Source organism: Haliotis rufescens, unplaced genomic scaffold (assembly GCF_023055435.1).
Source record: "Haliotis rufescens isolate VD_foot unplaced genomic scaffold, xgHalRufe1.0.p SCAF_14, whole genome shotgun sequence".
Classification (NCBI taxonomy): Eukaryota; Metazoa; Mollusca; class Gastropoda; order Lepetellida; family Haliotidae; genus Haliotis; species Haliotis rufescens.
This window is the reverse complement of record NW_025963824.1, coordinates 31,267,562-31,275,698: the sequence shown is the minus strand read 5'-3', so window position 1 is coordinate 31,275,698 and position 8,137 is coordinate 31,267,562.

Genomic DNA, 8,137 nt, shown 5'->3' with positions numbered 1-8,137 from the left:
ATAATTATGCTTCTTTCAATAACGTTCAATAAAAATATATTTGATCTTCAAAATATATAATTATGCTTCTTTCAATAACGTTCAATAAAAATATATAAAATTATGATCTTTAAAATATATAATTATGCTTCTTTCAATAACGTTCAATAAAAATATATTTAATCTTCAAAATATATAATTATGCTTCTTTCAATATCGTTCAATAAAAATATATTTGATCTTTAAAATATATAATTATGCTTCTTTCAATAACGTTCAATAAAAATATATTTGATCTTTAAAATATATAATTATGCTTCTTTCCATAACGTTCAATAAAGATATATTTGATCTTTAAAATATATATCTATGCTTCTTTCAATAACGTTCAATAAAAATATATTTGATCTTTTAAATATATAATTATGCTTCTTTCCATAACGTTCAATAAAAAATATATTTGATCTTTAAAATATATAATTATGCTTCTTTCAATACCTAATGATGAAGACATCCCCTCGAATTTAAAGTCGTGATTCTCAATTTGGACGTGTCTGTCCTTGCAAGGCTCGCAATTTGGATATGTTTTCGTGTGTGTTGGGAGTGTTATAGTGCAAATCATTTCAATACTTTTATTTAAAATTTCATTTATCTTAAATACCTAATTGGTTCAGAGGGTGAAGTTGTATGTATAGAGTGAGTGAGTGAGTATGGTTTTACGACGCTTTTAGCAATATTCCAGCAATATCACGGCGGGGGACACCAGAAATGGGCTTTACACATTGTACCCATGTCCCATGTAGTAGTAGAAGTTTTGTTTTGTTTTGTTTTGTTGTTTAACGCCACACTCAGCAATAATTCCAGGTATATGACGGCGGTCTGTAAATAATCGAGCCTGGACAAGACAATCCTGTGATTGACATCATGAGCATCGATCCACGCAAATGGGATACGATGACATGTATCAACCAAGTCAGCGAGCCCGACCACCCTATCCCCTTAGTCGCCTCTTACGACAAGCACGTAGTATTAGTAGTAGTATTAGTAGTAGTAGTTGTAGTAAATGATTTCACTTATCAATCTGCCATTGGTAGCTGTGCCTTTTACACTCAAGACACTGGGTATTACTGTTTACGAACTTAACAGGTTGAAGAATAATTCTGGACATCAACTCTCCTGCCTCGGGAAGATGGATTCTGGAGGACACATACAATTTCACCTTCGCATCTCGGACAACGGAGTTTTAAACTTTTATCGCTACATTTGATATCAAAGGTCTCGAGGGTCAGATTCTCTATTTCTTCTGTACAGTTTTGTTATTAGGATTTAGACTTGGCTGAAGTACTGCCGATGTGACGTGTAAGTATTGCTCACTCAGTTTGTGAGAATTCATTGCGCTGCTGATACAAGCCCGTTCTCTACACGCCTGCGGTGCCTGTACCACAGCGATGACATCATCGACATCAGACGTCTCTCTGTTTTCCCCTAGAAATTGGCAAGTGCAGACATAGCCTTGCTCCAAGGCTGTACTGAAAGAAAAGTCCATGAATGGGACTAATAGGCAAGTCTAGATATATCCTCCTATTAGGCAAGTCTAGATATATCCGCCTAATAGGCAAGTCTAGATATATCCTCCTAATAGGCAAGTCTAGATATGTTGACAGTAAGGACTCAGTCTCTTATAGGGACAACTTGTTCTCATTATTTACATTATCTAGAAATCATAATTTAAACTAATAATTATTGACTTAGAGACTTATGCAAGTCTAAGAGCTTGCTCATAGGCTACGAATAAATACTTATATGCACCCCTTCAAAGTGACACCCATCTCCCTCCTTAACCCACCGCCTCCTCAACCCACCGCCCCTACCCGATCGGATCCAACTCACATTCAACTAATATGCCAACGCGTCCTGAAACGTAGGGAAGTATTTTTTTTCTCTCCCCCCCCCCCCCCCGAGTCACTGCCAACTCAGGGGTCTGATTGCCACATTCTGTACCGCGTGTTTAAACAAACTGCACCCACTGACATAAATACATTTGGACGCCTCACAAGAGGGAAGTTGAAAGTCTGTCTGGCTGAAATTGAAATGTCGGCGTGTCCTGATTGCTTCAAGTCGGGAATCACCATTGATGCATCGATCGCCGTGGTATCGACACGAAAGACAAGTTTGGGTATTAACAGTTACGCTAGACACTGTTCCGATTGAACCATTCATGCAGACGAATTCTCTCCATTTCCTTCGGTAACTGACGGTGTCCACACACAAGGGGGCATATTGATTCTTCTGTGATGAAATTTAGTGATAAAATATAGTTCTGAAGTATATAGGGGGCGGGGCGGCGTTTGTGACGGAGGGGGCGACGTGTGTTGGGGTGTGGAGGTTGTGGTGATGGGGTAGGAATTGTAGTCCAGTAACCACATGCACCGCCATGCATTAAGAGTTGCGTCCCTTTGCTGTTCGTCCATCTTCCCGAGGTAAGTGAGTTAACTGACTATAAAAGTCCAGTTTCCACCCTTGCCGAACTAGTCTGGTATTATGGGGTTACATTGTGGCTGGACTAACGAGTCTATGCATAGTCCAATCAAAATCGCGCACTGAAATCGAAATCCGGTTCGTAAAGTTTCATGCAGATTTCGGTCGACTGCAGGATTTGCAAAGCATGTGCACCGCTAACTCGTTGTCAACAGATACTTTCCAAATCTTTTCATGTTTTTAATGAAGGTGCTCAGATTCTTTGATGCACTTCGCAATGTAAGACTCGTTTAATCACAATATATATCATGATTATCGATCAGATCGTCTTGACTGGGCGCCAGCATTTTGTGTGAAGCAAATGCAAGTGATACGAGAGGTAGAATCTGATTGGTCCATAGGAGAGGCTTAGAAGGGACATAACTGGTAATAGTCACTGGTGGCGCTACGATCGAGCCCAGGATTCCAGCCTAGTTCGGCAAGGGAGGAAACTGGACTTTTAAAGTCAGTTAACTCTCTTGCCTCGGTAAGATGCTGTTCGTCAGTTCGAGGCCCTAACTGGGTGAGACACGTGTAGATAATCTGTTTTTACGTATTGTATATCTGACGGTGTCATTTGACGCACGAAACAGCCATAGTGTGTGAGGGTGTGGGTGAGGGAGTGACTGACTGAGTTGGGCTTTAATGTGTTTGTAGAATTGGGCGTTTTCTAATTTATCAATTGAGGCAATGCAGGGCGCACGGTGAATGGGTACCCGGAAGGATGAGTAAACATTCTTACGTCTCACAGACACCTTGGATTAATTGTATACTCCACAGGGAGCTGAGAATGAACATCTAATCTACCTACCGGGGTAATAATGTATGTGTATGCACAATACTTGTTTGTTTGTTTGTTTGTTCTACCAATATTCCAGCTATATGACGATCTGTACATAAGCGATTCTGGACAAGACAATCCAGTGATTGACAATATACGCATCGATCCACGCAATTGGACGTTTTAGCCGTTACACTCGTAAATAACGTAGATCTTAGATCATCGTACAATGGACATTGGACTAAAACATGTGAGTGGGAATACAGGCTAATGACCTGTGACCTAAGCATGTATGTCAGAGTCACGTGTCGACGTGTATTAATTAACGTCGCCTTCACCAACCCGTGAAAATCCGGGGTAGAATAGGTCTTCAGCAACCCATGCTTGTCGTAAAAAGGCGACTAACGGGATCGGGTGGTCAGGCTCGCTGACTTGGTTGATGCATATCATCTGTTGTATTTAATGTATGTTCATACTGTATTCAGTACGACACTTGTATGGTTGTATGTGTATATGTATATATGGACTGAGGTGTGAATGGATGGATATAGGTATGGTTGTATGTGTGTATGTATATATGGATAGATATGTGTATGGATGAATATAGGTATGGATATAGGTATGGATGTGTGTTAGTTTATTTGGATTGAGGTGTGTTTGAACGGACATAGGTATGGATGGACCTGTGTATGTATAATAAGGATTGATTTATGTTTGATGGATATAGGTATGTATGTAGGTTGGTATGTTAGTATGTATGCTGGTTATACATGTAGGTTAGTATACACGATTGATGAATTAAGTTGTGTGTATATGGACGCATATGTGTATAGATGTATGACATGTATGAGATTGCCGTGAGTGTTTTGTATGAGATTGCTGCGAGTGTTCTGAATGAGATGGTTGTGAGTGTTCTGTATGAAATTGTTGTGAGTGTTCTGAATGAGATTGCTGTGAGTGTTCTGTATGAGACTGCTGTGAGTGTCCTGTATGAGATTGCTGTGAGCGTCCTGTATGCTTACCTGTTTGTATGCTTACTTGTTTGAATGCTTTGGGCGGGATTTTAATGCGGATGTGTGTGTGGGTGTGGGTGTGGGTGTGGGTGTGGGTGTGGGTGTGGGTGTAGTAATATACAAAGTTGCAACTAATTTTTCCTTTCTTTTTTTATATATTTTAAATGTACCATTATGTAATTAGTGTCTCGTAGGCCAACTGGCCGGGTGCTGTTTTTTTAATGAAATGTTTATATGTCCATATATTTAGTACTGCAGCATGTGACACTTTAATAAAACAATTTTCTTCTTCTTCTTCTTCTTCTTCATATCATTGATCCAAATTGCGTGGATCAATGCTCATGATATAAATCACTGGATTGTCTGGTCCAGACTCGATTATATACAGACCGCCGTCATATAGCTGGAATATTGCTGAGTGCGGCGTTAAGCAACAAACAAACAAACAAACAAACAAACAAACAAACAAACGCCTTCACCAGAAACCTTAATCATGTACTCCAGGTGTCGACCTAATATTCAAATAGTCCATAGCTTGAATCCCAGCATTGAACTCAGGGACTGTATGGCAACTGAAGTGACTACAAAAAAGAAATAGGCCTTCACCTGGAAACATAGACTAACATCTAGTCTCTTAAATGAACATATCGTAGCAGTTGTTAAATTATCTTAATAAAAATATAATAAAAAGTAGCCCAGAGACTCTGATGATACTGCAGTAATCTAGACTTGCCAAACAGTATAGACTTGCATGGGCTGTATTTGATATATTTGTATCAGGGTCTGTAAAAATGACTTCTCGAAACATGAACCGTCACTCAGGGAGAGTGTGTAATACTTCATTACACAATACTGTAAACTACGGTTTTAACGAACACGCTTATAACGAACTGACGGATATAACGAACTAACTCTTTAGTCCCGACTATTTGCTGTAGTTATGCTGTATATGTGCTTATAACGAACTACGGTTATAACGAACTAAAAATAGTAGTCCCTTTGAGTTCGTTATAACCGTAGTTTACTCTACATTTGTCTCGATAGTTTTGATAAACTTAAATGCAGACACTACTCAGGACTATACTGACGTTCGCAGCTGGGGAATTCAGATAGCTATATAGTATGCAAAGGCAACTTGAGGTGATGCCCTTGGATACAGAATGAGTAACTCCAAGCTATCTGCGGACTTCAGTTGTGAATTGGACTTAGTCCTGATTAGATTTAACGTTATAACGAGGACTCGTGGTAGGGTGAGATAGAGCACCTGCTTATCTCTGCGTGTGACAGCAATACACGAAGATCACAATGTTCAACTCATGCCCCAGGATTGGTATAAATATTATACTAACTAGGACACAACTATACACACTAACATAATTCTGGAACAACGCTGCCTTCAAGGGTGATCAAGGAAGGTTGGAATACCTTTCCTCAAGGATAAATATGTGCAACGATCTAGCAAGCCTTGTTTGAGTTCTAGTATTGACGCAGCCTTAGCTGATTCCACTGGTTGTTCGCGTAACAAGCTTCGTTCTTGTAGATAACGGGAGGCGGCCAAACTATGTCGTACGAATCTTTACTATATCCGGTAATGGGTGCGCATGCGTAGGGGCCGTTGCGAATGGATACATCTCTACGACTTGGAAGTTTGTTTGGGGCGATAAGAAGTACCGCAAACTGCACTGTGAAGTTATTTTTAGCGAGAACAATTTCACTTCACAAACTGATCATGACTTCTAGTCCGCTTTGTAACATTTCTAATCGCAGAGGGGCTTCGGGTAGTCTAGTGGTTAAAGCGTTTGCTCGTCACGCCGATGACCCGGGTTCGATTCCCGACATGGGGGACAATGTGTGAAGCCCATTTCTGGTGTCCCCCGCCGTGATATTGCTGAATATTGCTAAAAGCGGCGTAAAACCATACTCACTCATTCTAATCGCAGCCTATGAAAAATCACGTGTGTGTGGCTGCTTGTACAAGCCCTGACTGATGACGATTTATAGTGCTAGCCCATTGAGATACCATACCACAGTTTAACATGAATACCCCACTCAGACACAGTATACTGACTCCGAGCCGAACAGTCCTTGTTTTAGCCCCTTAATACCGTTTTCTAACGTCTTTTGGTTTGACGCGGCCGGGGATCGAACCCCGGGCCTTCCGCTCTCCGGGCGGACGCTCTACCACTAGACCACGGAGGCGGTCCCAAGCACCAGGAAGCTATGATCCCTGGTCATTGACTGCGGTTGATGATCTTACTAATGATCCTTTGTATATTTTTTTTATGTCATTCTATAATAATAATAATAATAATAATAATACACTAAGTGCGCAAGTAAATAATATAATTCCCCTACATTATCAGACACGCAGCTGTTTTCCCAATCGCTCCAAGATAATTCCTGTGGAAATGACAAAACATGAGTGATAAATATATATGATATAAGAAACAAACTTCTTCTGGAATGTGCACCTGAAGCCCATGTCGATGTCATCGCCAAATGGATTCCAAAACACTGGCTTCTGTCGTCTTTTTTTCTAAATTAGTAGCTCGGGCGGACACTGCGACTAACATACATGTATAGTCTATGAAATCGGTTATTACACAGGTGCGGTCGCGTAGCCCACTGGTTAAAGCGTTCGCTCGACACGCCGAAGACCCGGGTTCGATTCCCGACATAGGTACAATGTGTGAAGCCGATTTCCGGTGTCCCCCGTCGTGATATTGCTAAAAGCGGCGGTAAACCTTACTCACTGTTATTACTCCCTTCTAACTTTTGTTTCCCGGTGGTTGATGCATAAAGATTTTATATTATATTATTATATTTTATTATATTTTATAATTTATTGTTCTCGCTACTTGAAATAAAATCGCGAAATATCACAATTAATTATTAATCCATGAAGATAGAGTGTATTGATACTGCTGGTGTCAAAACCATTCAGGGATAATGTTTGTTTGTTTGTTTGTTTGTTTGTTTGTTTTTTAACGCAACACTCAGCAATATTTCAGCTGTATGGCGGTGGTCTGAAAAACAGTCCGGACCAGACAATCCAGTGATTGACATCATGAACATCGATCCACGCAATTGGGACACGATGACATGCATCAACCAAGTCAGCGAGCCTGACCACCCGATCCCGTTAGTCGCCTCTTACGACAAGCATAGTCGGCTTTTATGACAAGCATGGGTTGCTGAAGACCTATTCTAACCCGGATCTTCTACGGGTCCCGGCGATAATGAAGATGTAGAGTAATTATATATGTTGCAAAGTGTGGTTTTCAAGAAACATCCATTATGCTTGCGATAAACATCATAATTTAGTTTTGATCATGTGGTTAAAATCCGATGAGAGTCGCCAGTCAGGTGACTGCGAGTGGTTATATTTAGCATTGTGTAAATCCCGAACAAAGTGAAACGCGCTTTTTAATATTAGATGTGTACGTCTTTTTTTCCTTCAGATCGTACTGGTAATTTATGTAAGCTGCGAAGGCTGCTAAATTTAGCCGCAACCATGGTATTGATCGATGTTATTTCATAGCAATCATAATTACGATGTATCATGTATTGCGATCGATAGAATAATCACCGCAGACACGATAGATGGCAAGTGCTTGGGCATCAGTTGGCATTTTACTGTAGATACGGTGATACAAGGCACGATGTGCTGCACGGAATGTCAGGACGTGTTAAGGATATGTAGGATAGAACGTTTCTCACACTCGTGATATTAATAGATGTAGAAGTATTAAGCAACGACACAAGGGTCATTGGGGCTAGGTGGCGGAAATCCCCATCGTGTTCTGCCGGCGGCGACCCTCTCGTCGGCGTAACTGGTGCATCACCT